Consider the following 16,492-nt stretch of genomic DNA (forward strand, 5'->3'; position numbering starts at 1 on the left):
ACCTGGCTGCGCGAATTTTCCTACTTTTCAAAACGAGCTCTTGCAAGGCTTTTCACTGATTTGATTTGAAACAGAGGCTAAATTTAAATTACAGTGAAATGTTAAAACATTTTGAAAATACACGTGAGAAGTCTAAGAACTTACGATCCACGATAGGGGCAATTCCTAAGTTTCTAAATGCTCAAAATGAATTAGGCAAGGACGTTTGTATGGAGCGTAACTCTCAAGTCATGAACACACACCGAGTTTAAGCGCCTGTGGTTCATACAGTACACTGACTGTTTCTTCTCCTTTGTACCTCGTTCCCAGGCAACGGGAAGGAAAGCATCCTGCGAACGAGGTTGCCAGTCGGTTGCCACGGCTTTTTGACCAAAATGATTCAGGTCTGCAGGGTGCATTCCATGTACACGACACAACAAAGATACGCCAAGTTTTTTTTAATAGGTTTACGCCAAGGTCCTTTACTATTCATACCTAAAATAAGTCATCTTTACGTACCCCAGTGAAAAAGTGCCGACATGCGATCGTACGCCAGAACGCCACGCAATTTTTGAAATCCACGCCAAAGATCTTCGGCGTATAAACCTACGTAGAATGCATCCTGGCGGCATGCACGTTATTTGGAACCAAATCAACAGAATCCGCTCCAAACCTTTTCTTTCAAATCATCAACTGATGTCTCCAGAAGTGGTTTAAATACATCTTCATCTTTTCCCAAGGCTTCAAGAAACGTCTCTAGCGACTCGGTGACTTCTTCGGGCAAATAGGGATTTTCCTCAACTTTCTGTCTGGCGCGGGGGGGGGGGGGGGGGGAATTCGTGGGAAGCCTGAGTTGGAGCGTAGAATAACGAGGCTTATAGCAGTAAGGCTATTTTTAGCATCGCGTGGGCGCGCGTGTGTTGCGGAAAACTTGAGTTGTCAAAGAATGCCACGTGGATCAAGACTGGGTATACAAAAGTTATGTTCTTAATTACAACGATTTATGAAAAAGAATATAAAAAGAGCTGCGTTTTAACAGTTAAACTCGATACAACAAGAGAAACGCAGGTCGAAGACGAAAACACAGAACAATTATGGGTGATCTTTATCGCTCTTTCTCAAATTGCGAAGCTCGTATCCTCATGGTCGGGTTAGGTGCAGCTGGACAGACCACGATTTTATACAAACTCAAGCTGAACGAAACCGTCACCACGATTCCAACCATAGGATTCAACGTAGAAACTGTTTCCCCTTGCAAAGGCGTCACTTTTACAGTTTGGGACGTCGGTGGCCAAGAGAAAATCCGACCATTATGGCGTCACTATTTCCAGAACACCCAAGGCTTAATCTTTGTCGTGGACAGTACTGATCTGGAAAGGATCTCAGAAGCGAGACAGGAACTCTTCAGTGTTATGGAAAGCCCCGAGATGGAAAACGTGCCTGTTGTAGTCATTGGCAACAAGCAAGATCTTCCTCGCGCCCTCAAGTCACACGAGCTTGCTCAACAGTTGTGTCTCTTGCAGCACAAGGCGAACCCGTGGCATGTCCAAGAGGCGTGTGCAAAGAACGGCGAGAGAATTTACGAAGCTATGCACAAGCTTAGCGATATGGTTAAAGAGTTTGGGAAGAGTTCAAGAAAATACTGATCAGGAAGCTTGACGAGTACCTCGGGACGGTAAATAAAATCCTTTCATAAACAGTGTTTAAATTTTGTATTTTGTTAAGAGACGAAAACATTTGCACAGCAAGATTAAGATCTTTTCCATGCAGTTATGTAACTAAGATTATTTTTGAAATAGTAAGTAGAACATTTTCTCAAGCTCAGCTTCTTTTTAATGTATTGTATTCCAAATGTCAAACATCAGTGATTTTGACTGCAAATTGAAGTGTATAAGCAACAACAATACTATTCATTTATGCTCCTGGTACATTTTAGTAGTAGAACAAGTATTCAACTTGAATTTTTGCGTTATATTAACGTCTCTCTATTTGAAGATATTTAATTTTAGTTTCAGTAATGGCTAAGAAATTCGGCTTACGCGCTGACTATGGTTGACTGTTTTTGTATTGCATTCGAAGTCTAAGTTTGAGATTGAAGTGTTTATACGTTGCCAATGGATTTATAAGCCCAGTGTGAGAGTGTAATTTACATTTTTTATTAATAAAATAAAACAGTTGATTGAAATTGAAGTGACCCTGTTACCTTATGCAGGCGCATGTTGGCAGAGCAAGCGACCCACTGGAACACGACTAGGGGTAACAAATTTATAACAACTAGTAGATGGACTTCAAACAAGAATTTCTCGATTTGGAGTCCGACGCATTCTTCTTAATTAACTTCCTTTTAGTCTCTGTTCTCGTCTCACGTGCAGCATATATCACCAAAACAATTACAAGTGTATTTTTTTAGGACTTCATTAGTCTCAGTGTCGTCACGCAACGCTCCTCCCCACAAAGGAGCGTTGCGTGACGACCGGCTAAAAACGATTACGAGGGAGACTATGACTTCATCAGTACAAAAGGCAATTTCCTGGCTGCGTGAGTTTTACTACTTTTCAAAACGAGCTCTTCCAAGTCTTTTCACTGATTTGATTTGAAACAGAGGCCAAATTTAAATTACAGTGAAATGTTAAAACATTTTGAAAATACACGTGAGAAGTCTAAAAACTTACGATCCACGATACGGGCAATTCCTAAGTTTCGAAATATTCAAAATGAACTAGGCAAGGAAGTTTGTATGGAGCGTAACTCTCAAGTCATAAACACACACCGAGCTTAATTAAAAGTGCCTGTGTTTCATGCTGTACACTGACTGTTTCTTCTCCTTTGTACCTCGTTCCCAGGCAACGGCCGAAGAGCACCCTGGGAACGAGGTTGCCAGTCGGTTGCCACGGCTTTTTGACCAAAATGATGCAGGATCTGCAGGGTGCATTCCGTGTACACGAAACGCCGAAGATACTCCAAGTTTTTTTAATATATAGGTTTACGCCAAGGTCCTTTATTATTCATACCTAAAATAAGTCATATGTACGTACGCGAGTTAAAAGGTGCCGACATGCGATCGTACGTTAGTACGCCACGCAATTTTGAATTCCACGCCGAAGATCTTCGGCGTATAAACCTACGTAGAACGCAGCCTGGCGGCATGTGCGTTACTTGGAACCAAATCGACAGAATCTCCAAACCTTTTCCTTCAAAACATCCACTAACGTCTCCATCTTCAACTTTTCCCAAGACTTCATGAAACGTCTCTAGCGACTCGGTGACTTCTTCGGGCAAATCGGGTTCTTCCTCCACTTGGTCTGCCATCTTGAATGCTGCGCTCGTGTGAAGCCTGGGTCGAAGTGCATGATAACTAGGCTTGTAGCTGTTGGGCTATTTTTAGCATCGCGGGGGCGAGGATGTTGCGGAAAAATTGAGTTGTCAAAAAATGCCACGTGGATCAAGACTGGGTATACAAAAGTTATGTTCTTTATTACAATGATTTATGAAAAAGAATAACTCAATACAACAAGAGAAATCCAGGTCGAAGACGAGAACACAGCACAGCTGCATGGGAATCACACTTTCTCAGTTTTTCCAGCGAAAGAGTGATCTTTTTTGCTCTTTTTCTATTTGCGACGCTCGTATCTTCATGCTCGGATTAGATGCAGCTGGAAAGACCACGATTTTATACAAACTAAATCTGAACAAATACGTCTCCACGATTCCAGCCATAGGATTCAGAACGTGGGAACTGTTTCCCCTTGCAAAGGCGTCACTTTTACAGTTTGGGACGTCGGTGGCCAAGAGAAAATCCGACCATTTTTGCGCCACTATTTCCAGAACACCCAAGGCTTAATCTTTGTCGTGGACAGTTCTGATCTGGAAAGGATCTCAGAAGCGAGACAGGAACTCTTCAGCGTTATGGAAAGCCTCGAAATGGAAAAGGTGCCTGTTGTAGTTATTGCCAACAAGCAGGATCTTCCTCGTGCCCTCAAGTCACACGAGCTTGCTCAACAGTTGTGTCTCTTGCAGCACAAGGCGAACCTAGGCCTTTCTCGATTATGGTAGCATTTTTTGGCATTTTTTGGGAAAAAGAGCATTTTTTTTTTCGTTTTTTCTTGAAAAAGAATTGCTAGCATTTTCTGTCATTTTTCATGACTGTGATTCAGATTTCAGCACTCAGAACTCAGAAGGATAAATAATCCTAAAGTTTCACAGCTTTGATTACTTAATTTGATTGTTTTCTGTCTGTTTCGACTGTTTGTGCGTTTTGTTACTTGTGTACTTGTGTTGTGTTACTTACGTGTGTGTTTTTTTAATTTTTTTTTTAAAAATTTAATATTTTTTTTTATTTCTTATTTTTATAAACAAACAATTATTAAGTATCACCTGTTGTTGATATGACCATATAATCTAAGAGTTCGTACGTTTTGTTTGAAATAAAACAAAGCATTCTTTGGAATTCAAGTGGCATTTTTTAAAGAAATCAGGCATTATTTCAGCATTTTTTGGCTTTATGCGAGAATTTCTAGTAGCATTAAATGCCAGTTTTACTAGCATAATCGAGAAAGGCCTAGGCGAACACGTGGCATGTACAAGAGGCGTGTGCAAAGAACGGCGACGGAATCTACGAAGCTATGCACAAGCTGAGCGATATGGTTAAAGAATTTGAGAAGAGTTCAAGAAAATACTGATCAGGAAGCTTGACGAGTGCCGCGGGACGGTAAAATGAAATACTTTCATAAACAATATCTAAATTTTGATTTTTTTTTGTAAAAGACAAAAACATTGCACAGCAAGTTTAAGAACTTTACCATGCAGTTATGTATCCAAGATCATTTTTGAAATAGTAAGTAGAGCATTTTTTCAAGCATGCAAAGCCACTTTTTAATGTAATATTGCAAGATAATACTTTTCTTGAATGTAGTCCAAATGTCAAAAATGAGTCATTTCATGTAAATTGATTTATATCAGAAACAGCAATATTAATCAGTTATATTTCTGCTACATTTAATCAGTAGAACAAGTACGCAACTTGGTTTCTTGCGTTATATATATATATTAACGTTTCTCACTGTGAGGATATTAAATTTTAGTTTCACTGAAGCCTAAATTCGGCTTACGCGCTGATATGGTTGACTAGAGTGCTTCTGTATTGCATTCGAAGCCTAATTAAAGATTGAAGTTTTTATATGTTGCCAAGGATTTATAAGCCCAGTGTGAGAGTGTAATTTACATTAATTTGTTAATAAAATAAAACGGTTGATTGAATTTGAAGTGACTCTGTTAGCAAATGCAGGCAGGCAGGCGCTTGTTGGCAGAACATGTACACACAACGCGATGGAACACGAAAGAGAGGACACAAGTTTAAAACAATTAATTAGTAGACGGACTTTGAACAAAAACCTCTTGATTCGGAGCCCCGCGCATTCTTCATTAACTGCCGTGTAGTCTGCTCTCGTCCCACTGGCACAAGACTGAGTTGATTTTGTATAACTGGCATATATTGTCTGTACTTTGATTGTTCAATATCATTCGATTTAGTTTGCATTTTCTGGTCCAACAATTAAAAGTGTTATTTTTTTACGACTTCATCTGAGTACAAAAGGCAATTAAATGCTAGCTACGCGAATTTTCATACCTTTCAAAACGAGCCCTTGGCATAAATGACAATAAAGGCGTTCCACTGATTCGTTATTTAGAAACGAGCAAAATTTAAATTAGCACTGTGGCTATCGGCCATTTTGATTTCCAGAAAAAGACATGCGATAAGTATTACCATAACCGCCTGTAAGTTTACCCAACAGCCACCCCAAGCTTACGATCTACGATACGGGCAGTTGCTAAATATTCAAAATAAATTACTAACGACATTTGTATGGAACCGTCAACGTAGCTATCCATACATGAAGAGCCTGGGGTTCAGCACACTGATGCATTCTTCTCGGGCATTGTTGGTCATACTTCAAAACGTCTTATACGCAGCCTCTTTCCCAGGGAATTGGAAGGGGGAGGAAGGACACTGGGAACGAGGTTGCCAGGGCTTTTAGACCTGACCAAAATGATCGGAGCATCTGGAAACAAGAACCAGCAAGCTTCCTTTTCAATATTACAATTTAATATATAGATTTAGGCAAGCCTAAAAGCGGAGCTCCTCAGTTATTTCTCCTTGATAATTTTTTAGACTGATTTTTTTATTCATGTTATTTTCTTTATATATGATATGTATCCCTTTCACCATGGACAACAGCACCAAATAAGAGTTAAAAAGTTGATCAATCAAAAATATCATTAGTAGTCTATGCATAACCTTCTAAAGATATACTCGCAACTCTCAAAGTTAAACAAGAACAAAGAAAGGGTTGCTCTAGAACATATCCATACCCCCATCATAACTGGTATGTTACAGCTGTACATAGCATACAATTCGAAAGTTTTGCATGTAGCTTCCCCCCTCCCCTAAATGGGGCCCCTAATTGATGGAATGGTGACGATTACAGTCTTTTATTATTGCCTAACACTAAAAATAACAGCTTCCTGTTAGCAAACTGGAGTAAAAGGTAGTGGCAAGCAAAATATTGACATTCTGTCATTTTGCAAAATAGGGTCCCCCAAAACGATAAGACCTTTTTCCTTTATATGAATCCCTTTCCCCTTTGCTTAATTACATGTAAACTTAGCAAAAATTCTGGAAAGGCATAAATACTGTTTGTTAGTTCTAAACTCAGGTATAGATTGCTTGGCAAAAATTTTACCATGCCATTTTACCATACATTAAGAGATGATGAAATGTGTATCTCATTATCATAATTACTGTTCTTTGCAGCGTGCGCACTGGGAATTAAATGTTTAGGTAGCAGGATGATTTTTTATGTACATGATTGTACCTTATCTGGCTTTATTTCATTAACTTTAAAATTACAACTGTCCTTATAAATAAATTGTATTCTACACACAGTACATTTTTACATGCAATGAAGAAAATAATATAATAATCTGATTGTTCATTTATCTCTTGCTGTGTCTGCAACTCTGTGGAAATTCTGCTACTCGTGTTAACCCTGAAAAAGGCAAAAAGGACATAAGATTTGTTGATGATCATTGGCATCAAATGGATGTTTATAATTTTAAATTAGCTTAAATTGTTCAGAACTATCTGCAGATGCATAAAAAAGAGATGTATTTTTCCAATTTTTGCCTGGGCCAGGGACTGTGTTGGGGGATATGTTCAGAACCCAAAAACTCATTTGACCTACTGAAGGCATAAATAGTGCTATCAATAAGACCTGGCACATGAATGAGCTTTGGTGGGTGTTTTGGGGTGAATCACTGGCTAAAATTCATGATTTCCCTATTAAATGAGGTGTCTTAAGACTCTTACATTGCTCTCCGACAGGTGCTGTTGAAAGCACTGTGATTAATTCCATGAAAGCTTACATATTCTCCCCTTTCTTAGCGTAGCTAAGAAAACACTAAGCTGGCTCATCAACAAGCCTAACTGGCTATTCTGGCCTAAGCAGCTCTAAAAGTTTATCAACTTTTTGTTTTCATGTGAAATTTCAGCTGTGTTAAAATTCTATTTCTATATTCGCCTAGTACCACAACAAGACAATTTATGTTAAGTTAGGGCTTAAGCTTACATGTAGATATTAAGGTTAGCTAATAACAAGCAGAATTTGAACAGGTAAATTTGCACTTCTCCCACAAAATCATTACAAGTATTCCAGTAATTTGTCGGGTCAGGTAGCAGATCTTGTTGGGTTTTTTGCCCTCCTACCCCTACCCCCAGGGGGGTACTCCGGCTTGTAAATGACGGGGATGATCGAATGGAGGCAAAACTCAGGACCCAAAAAAATCCCTAAGTCTTCTGACATACTCAAAAAAATCCCTGGGTCAAAAATAAACCTAAAAAAAATCGCTTGTCAAATTACCCCTAAATTGCCAATTTAAATACTCGAAACTCATCGTTTCTTCGTAGTGGATTTTGTTTGTCAAAATGCCTGTTTGTGCATCTCCATTTTGCTCAAACGGAGCTCCAAGAAATAAAAAAAAACAAGGAGTTTCGACTATTAAAATATTCCCGCCAAACTTCAGGCTGAGCTCTTTGACGTCACGCATACATTACCAGCTCCAAGATGGCGGCGTTCAGCTGTCGAGTTTTAAGAAAGATTTTGTAGGGTTATAGCGAACGTTGGAAGCTGAAATTTTGGAGAATGACATATCTTGGTGTAAACTTTTTATTGGTGTAAAGAAAATAAATGGCCATTCTAGAGTGAACTTCTCCTTTAAGGAAACATAAACTACCAAGCAGTTAAAACACCTATCATTTCTTAAACCCCAAAATTTTACACTTTTTTAATGTAGATTCACATAAACTAAACTCTGTCACAGAGCATTTAGAGAAATAAAGGTATAAACTGACACTAATGTAATACTTACCTTCATCATCACAGACATTAACTGCACCCCTTGAATTCCTGTTTTCCCTCACTATAAAAACAAAATGTTTGCATATCAAAAACCCATAAAAGGTATGGAAATCCTAATATAGCAAGTTTTAGAAATGCAACAGATTTGCTTATATAAAATTAATGATAAACTCAAACTGCCTCTTACAACCTCCATAAATACCTGTCACTCAATTAACCTCATAAAGCTTGATGTACATTTGAATGTAGATGTATTTTAAATTATTTTGCTTTAAATGATATTAATTCTCCTCATTGCAGACAGGCCCATTTTAAACTTTTTTTTTTATTTCAGGATCAAAAACTAACCTGCTACTCTTGTAGAAAAAACTAATTCAGGCAAAAATATCTGATAAGTCATTGCTTTAGGCTGGAAAACTATGAAAGGCTTAAAATATTGTACCAATCACAACCGTCAAGATAGCAGCACTTGCTATAGCCACAATTCCCCTCTGGTCGTCCGGGGCAAGTAGATTTTCCTGTCAAACAATTAATTTTTCATGCCTGTTTGCATAATGGGTGAAGGCCCAGGCAAGTCATGATCATCTGACTACAAGTTAATTATACAGTCACAAGTTTACTAATACACAGTGTCACATGCACTGTCCTAGGCCAGCAAAATTTGAGAGCTGCTTGTTGACCACAGGGCAAACTGGAATTTTTTTCCAAGTCCTTATCATATATTATAAATGATCAATTTGGTTGTTATAACATAAAAAATGTTTATGATCTTACACATAACAAATTAGAATCTGTGCTTTTTTCTTTATTGTAATTTATTAGAATCCAGGCGTGGTCAATCAATAGCAATCTATATCGGAAATCAGTCGATACAATCGATATCTATTGATATCAATCACAAATTTATAAACGGTAATCCATAACAATAGAACTCACAGAAAAAAATTATTATCGATTGTTATCGATTGAGAAAATCGATAAAAGTCGATAGCAATCGACAGTTAAAAAAAGCAATCAACAGTTATCAATAACAATCACTAATCCCAAGGAGCCCCTGGAGGTGTATGTATATTCGTTTTAAACATATTTGATGGCGTTAGTATTAAGTAAAATAATACGAAGATTGATATCGATTGCTATGGATTGTTATCGATTACCGGTTTATCGATTGTCTACGCCTGGAAAAATATGAATAAAATAATCAATTTATTCCCAGAACGGCTGTTATCAGATTATAAATACAAAACTTTCACAAAACATTTTCACTCACTAAAATAAGGAAAACTTAGCAAAGTTCTCAGCAAAAATAGCATAGGTCATTGAGAAAACTATATTTCGCTAATGCTGTCAGCTAGCAATGTTCGACCACATTCTTACAAATTTGCAAATGCACATGTAAATTTTGATCTTGTAGTGTAACTGGAAATTTGCTCTTTACAGGATAAACAAATTTATCGCAGTAGAAGCTATCTGCTTTGAATACAACTTGTGTTTAAGACAAAACGAATGTCACTTACGTTGTATGCCTTGTCCTGACATACATTTACCGGTTACACGAAAGAGTTCTATTAGATGGAATGCTTGTTTATAAACTAAATAACAGAAACTTTTCTAATCTGTTAAAAAAGGAACACAAATAATAAGCTTAGCTTACCTTGGTTTCGAAAAGGGATTTTGTCTTTGACCGTCTTTGCTTTAATTAAACTCAACAAGTAGCTTGGAAGATTTACGTCCATTTCGGTCGGTCACAATCCGCTTTTCTTTGGCTGCTTCGCTGCTATCCCGGGATAAACGAGGAATACATCCAGAAATAATTTATCTGTAATAAACTGTCGTGTGCTTTTCAATCGGAGTCCTCTCGGTGAACTCATTCGTAAATCGGCATGTTGTGAGTTTGTTTCCTGAGTTTCAACTCTGAACCATATTCAAAATTTTGCTGTTAACCTTGCCGTTTCACGAAGGTTTAGGTATAAACCAGAATCGCCATAAGTTCGAAATAAGCAGCTTATAAATATAAATTTTATCACAGTGACTGTGATTTTGTTTAGCCGAGCCAACAGCAACCAGCGCATTTCCCTAATTTCACTTTCCGCTTCAGGTAATTCCACACAGAAAAGTACATGCGCCCGCGATTCAATGGTGAAATGTCACTTGGTCAGCGGTCAACTTCAAAAAAACATTCAACCTCGATGTGTTCTACATCTGAGCCCGCGATATAGACATGTGATACTGGTCAGCGGAAACCTTGTTTTGACAGCTGTCAATTGGCCATAACAAAGACGTCCAATCATGTCTAATATCAAAGATGAAAGCAGTCGTTGAGAAATGATAAGACGACATTCTCCTCCCCCCGGTCGGGTTGCCTTGTGACTCCCCTCCCCCTCCCCGAGAGTCTGTAGGCGCGCGCGGTCGGGCGTACGCACCAAATTTTTTCGGCCTCCTGGGTTTACAAAAATTCTCTCGTACCCGCATTACCCATGGTGCTCCGCTCCGCGCGCTGGCGCGCGCTGGGGAGCTCCGCTATAACTACATGATACATGCATGTCATAAGTAAACAATGTTTGAGGGTTTTCATTTTGGTCTTTCTTAGTTAAAAGAGTCAGGCATTTTGCCATCAGACCAAACTTTCTCGACAATTTTTGCTAAACTACTCGAAGGAACTTACTACCTAAAGAAAAGTACGAAGTGTGATGAACTGCACGAAACACGCACAGTACTTACATATCTACACGATCTATAGTTTAAAAACAAAGGAAGATATAGACTGTTAAGTATTATTAAGTTTATTTTTAGCCTTTTTCCCTAATTAGTATGGGTATATCCCAGGCTATAAAAGCTTTGACACTTCAAAAAAGTTTTTCATTCATTCATCGATTCATTCAGAACATTTTTGCTTCGTGTCATATTTTAAAGTATCTTTACCACGTTCCACTAAGCTTAAGTGTTACAAAGATACAGTACTAAGCGTAAGGCTACAGGCTAATCACACAGGAACAACAATCACGGAATTAATTCGAGCCAAGAACGTCGCACAAATTGTCAAAATGCGTTTGTCTTTTCAAGCTTGTTTTATTGCAATCTTCTTTGTACTGACCGTGAATGAAGTCAAATCCTCCCCATCATGTACCAAACCATACGACAAGATGATGGCCTGTAACCTGATTTGTAACTTTATGCTTGATCCGGACGCCAACGATGCCATGAAAATGTTACAAGCGAAACTAGAGAGCCTTATGGCAATGATGAACAAAACTTCTACTCCGCCGCCAACAGCTCTACCTGAGCCACCGACCACAACAGGTATTCATCGTTTATATTCAAGTTTAAGTTTGTTTCGTATTACGGGCCGCAACTAAACAAGCTAATTTACTAATTTAAAAAGTTGTTTTGTTTTTACAGCCGTTCCTCCATCTTCGTGCAAGGAGCAGTATGAAAGAGACAAGTAAGCTGGTCTTTTTAACTATTTGCACTTTGCTTTGCTTTATTTTATGCATCTTTGCTCCTTCGTAGTTAAATTCTACTTATTCAAAGTACCAGTGCGTGTTCCTTTGGCTAAGCTTTGTTCTAAGGTACAATAACAGCCGACGCAAAACTTGAGAAATCGTTAGACTTCCACCTTCATAGGACTTAATGATGTCCTCCGGCAAACTTCCTTTAGACAGCAGAATGGAAAGCTATAGATCACAACTGTTCTACTAGTTAGCGCGCGCAACTAGAATTCAAATGAAAGAGAGGGGTTGGAGTTAGAGACTGGGCTAGACTAACCACAAGTAAATCTAGGGGTAAGGAGACGAGGGGGGGGGGGGGGGGAGACAGGGAGGGAGAAAAAAAAAGTAAGATTGAAGTCACTACATTAGACAGGGCGACATTTCATTAAAAGAAAGCCGAACAATTCTCCGTATCCTAAAAAAAAAAAAAAATGAAACCCCATACATTCCTTAACAGCCCGATAGCCACCTTTTATCAAATCAAGGTAGATTGTGCACAAGAATAAGTTATTTCTGTCCTAACGCAGCTCTGTAGCTCATTTCAAGCGATAATAGACCACACAGTGAATGTAAAATCCATCAAATTGAAAAAAGAACCGATTTAATGAGCCAAATTTTAGGAGTAATGAATTAGCTGAGTTGGAGTTTCAGTAAATCAAAGCTTTAATCTTAGATTTTACCAAGCAGTAACACGCACACGCACGCAGTATGACCTTTTAAAGACCTTTAAACCTAACAGTAAACGAGTCTGCCCGCTTATTTGACAAGGAATGGGTAAACGAGTGTAAAATCACGACTTTGGTTGAATATTTTCTCTAGAATTGCCCTTGACTTAACATTCCTTTGAGCAATCTACCTTGATTTGATAAAAGGTGTCTACCGAATTTTGACACAACACTATAGTTCTGAGCCATATTTCGGCAGAGAACGTTGAATGAGGGATAGTTTTAGCTCGAGGTGAACGTTGATTACTCTAATTTATGTCTTTTCGAACCAAGAAGACTGCATTTACGGCATTTTGTTCAAATTATGAATTCTACAATTTAATTAACTTGTTTACAACATGAAATAATATCAACTGAAAAACCAACTTAAAAAGTGCTAGAGCGAGAGCTGAACTGAAGCTTTCTAAATCCATGCATGGTCTAAAATGAACTATCAACAGGCGTTCTACATCGACGTTCGCTTCATTTTCAAGGAATTGGGGAATAAATAACTAAACAATTCATGACTCAGCGAGACAATTCGATATGTTTCATGTCAGTTCACGGCCGGAAACCACGCATATCGAATTGCTTCTCGCTGACAAATCACAAAACGCGCTGATCGCCAAATGAGCCAAAACGGCAAAATAATCATCAAATGAAGAGAATTCTACTCACATAAGGGTTTCAAGAAATTCCCTTTCGACCATCAGCTGCGCTCTTTGCAACCTTTCCATCTTATTCACAATGTAATACCCCGGATGTGAAGAATCGTTAAAAAGCGAACCAATACCCTCGGACATTACAACAGAATTTTTCTAAGTCTCCAGCCAAGGAAGAGTTCAAGCCCAATATCGCCATGACCGCCTTCAAATCAGCCCTAAAGTCTAGTTCCGAGTCCTAGTTGATGTGGCTGAAGACCTTTGCTGTCTAAAGGAAGCACAACGTTATTTGTACCACTGAGCAAAACATACCGAGTCAAGAGTTCAACCCGTTAAAGCTTTGTTCTAAGGTACAATAACAGCCGACGCAAAACTTGAGAAATCGTTAGACTTCCACCTTCATAGGACTTAATGATGTCCTCCGGCAAACTTCCTTTAGACAGCAGAATGGAAAGCTATAGATCACAACTGTTCTACTAGTTAGCGCGCGCAACTAGAATTCAAATGAAAGAGAGGGGTTGGAGTTAGAGACTGGGCTAGACTAACCACAAGTAAATCTAGGGGTAGGGAGACGAGGGGGGGGGGGGGGAGACAGGGAGGGAGAAAAAAAAAGTAAGATTGAAGTCACTACATTAGACAGGGCGACATTTCATTAAAAGAAAGCCGAACAATTCTCCGTATCCTAAAAAAAAAAAAAAATGAAACCCCATACATTCCTTAACAGCCCGATAGCCACCTTTTATCAAATCAAGGTAGATTGTGCACAAGAATAAGTTATTTCTGTCCTAACGCAGCTCTGTAGCTCATTTCAAGCGATAATAGACCACACAGTGAATGTAAAATCCATCAAATTGAAAAAAGAACCGATTTAATGAGCCAAATTTTAGGAGTAATGAATTAGCTGAGTTGGAGTTTCAGTAAATCAAAGCTTTAATCTTAGATTTTACCAAGCAGTAACACGCACACGCACGCAGTATGACCTTTTAAAGACCTTTAAACCTAACAGTAAACGAGTCTGCCCGCTTATTTGACAAGGAATGGGTAAACGAGTGTAAAATCACGACTTTGGTTGAATATTTTCTCTAGAATTGCCCTTGACTTAACATTCCTTTGAGCAAATTTGTGCACAAGAATAAGTTATTTCTGTCCTAACGCAGCTCTGTAGCTCATTTCAAGCGATAATAGACCACACAGTGAATGTAAAATCCATCAAATTGAAAAAAGAACCGATTTAATGAGCCAAATTTTAGGAGTAATGAATTAGCTGAGTTGGAGTTTCAGTAAATCAAAGCTTTAATCTTAGATTTTACCAAGCAGTAACACGCACACGCACGCAGTATGACCTTTTAAAGACCTTTAAACCTAACAGTAAACGAGTCTGCCCGCTTATTTGACAAGGAATGGGTAAACGAGTGTAAAATCACGACTTTGGTTGAATATTTTCTCTAGAATTGCCCTTGACTTAACATTCCTTTGAGCAAATTTGTGCACAAGAATAAGTTATTTCTGTCCTAACGCAGCTCTGTAGCTCATTTCAAGCGATAATAGACCACACAGTGAATGTAAAATCCATCAAATTGAAAAAAGAACCGATTTAATGAGCCAAATTTTAGGAGTAATGAATTAGCTGAGTTGGAGTTTCAGTAAATCAAAGCTTTAATCTTAGATTTTACCAAGCAGTAACACGCACACGCACGCAGTATGACCTTTTAAAGACCTTTAAACCTAACAGTAAACGAGTCTGCCCGCTTATTTGACAAGGAATGGGTAAACGAGTGTAAAATCACGACTTTGGTTGAATATTTTCTCTAGAATTGCCCTTGACTTAACATTCCTTTGAGCAAATTTGTGCACAAGAATAAGTTATTTCTGTCCTAACGCAGCTCTGTAGCTCATTTCAAGCGATAATAGACCACACAGTGAATGTAAAATCCATCAAATTGAAAAAAGAACCGATTTAATGAGCCAAATTTTAGGAGTAATGAATTAGCTGAGTTGGAGTTTCAGTAAATCAAAGCTTTAATCTTAGATTTTACCAAGCAGTAACACGCACACGCACGCAGTATGACCTTTTAAAGACCTTTAAACCTAACAGTAAACGAGTCTGCCCGCTTATTTGACAAGGAATGGGTAAACGAGTGTAAAATCACGACTTTGGTTGAATATTTTCTCTAGAATTGCCCTTGACTTAACATTCCTTTGAGCAATCTACCTTGATTTGATAAAAGGTGTCTACCGAATTTTGACACAACACTATAGTTCTGAGCCATATTTCGGCAGAGAACGTTGAATGAGGGATAGTTTTAGCTCGAGGTGAACGTTGATTACTCTAATTTATGTCTTTTCGAACCAAGAAGACTGCATTTACGGCATTTTGTTCAAATTATGAATTCTACAATTTAATTAACTTGTTTACAACATGAAATAATATCAACTGAAAAACCAACTTAAAAAGTGCTAGAGCGAGAGCTGAACTGAAGCTTTCTAAATCCATGCATGGTCTAAAATGAACTATCAACAGGCGTTCTACATCGACGTTCGCTTCATTTTCAAGGAATTGGGGAATAAATAACTAAACAATTCATGACTCAGCGAGACAATTCGATATGTTTCATGTCAGTTCACGGCCGGAAACCACGCATATCGAATTGCTTCTCGCTGACAAATCACAAAACGCGCTGATCGCCAAATGAGCCAAAACGGCAAAATAATCATCAAATGAAGAGAATTCTACTCACATAAGGGTTTCAAGAAATTCCCTTTCGACCATCAGCTGCGCTCTTTGCAACCTTTCCATCTTATTCACAATGTAATACCCCGGATGTGAAGAATCGTTAAAAAGCGAACCAATACCCTCGGACATTACAACAGAATTTTTCTAAGTCTCCAGCCAAGGAAGAGTTCAAGCCCAATATCGCCATGACCGCCTTCAAATCAGCCCTAAAGTCTAGTTCCGAGTCCTAGTTGATGTGGCTGAAGACCTTTGCTGTCTAAAGGAAGCACAACGTTATTTGTACCACTGAGCAAAACATACCGAGTCAAGAGTTCAACCCGTTAAAGCTTTGTTCTAAGGTACAATAACAGCCGACGCAAAACTTGAGAAATCGTTAGACTTCCACCTTCATAGGACTTAATGATGTCCTCCGGCAAACTTCCTTTAGACAGCAGAATGGAAAGCTATAGATCACAACTGTTCTACTAGTTAGCGCGCGCAACTAGAATTCAAATGAAAGAGAGGGGTTGGA

General features: G+C 38.5%; 1 protein-coding gene, 1 long non-coding RNA gene and 2 pseudogenes across 4 annotated transcripts in view; 2 read left to right on the forward strand and 2 right to left on the reverse strand.

Annotated features, from left to right (window-relative positions):
• LOC144636532 (nuclear nucleic acid-binding protein C1D-like) overlaps window positions 1-16,492 on the reverse strand; it is a 111,549-nt gene that overhangs the window by 7,242 nt on the left and 87,815 nt on the right. The gene's annotated exons all lie outside the window — the stretch shown is intronic.
• LOC144634866 (uncharacterized) lies at window positions 1,051-1,625 on the forward strand (annotated as a pseudogene).
• Window positions 3,507-5,155, forward strand: LOC144635323 (ADP-ribosylation factor 4-like; annotated as a pseudogene).
• LOC144635692 (uncharacterized) lies at window positions 6,846-10,916 on the reverse strand. 2 transcript variants are annotated; one of them, XR_013567394.1, is made up of 4 exons: window positions 10,732-10,916; window positions 10,048-10,686; window positions 8,404-8,454; window positions 6,846-7,025 (listed from the first exon to the last, which is right to left on the reverse strand). It is a non-coding gene; the product is annotated as an uncharacterized LOC144635692 (long non-coding RNA). The 2 variants fall into 2 exon arrangements; XR_013567393.1 differs by lacking the exon at window positions 10,732-10,916 and having other exon boundaries at window positions 10,048-10,226.

This window comes from Oculina patagonica, chromosome 13 (assembly GCF_052425735.1).
Source record: "Oculina patagonica isolate OP01 chromosome 13, crgOcupat, whole genome shotgun sequence".
NCBI lineage: Eukaryota > Metazoa > Cnidaria > Anthozoa > Scleractinia > Oculinidae > Oculina > Oculina patagonica.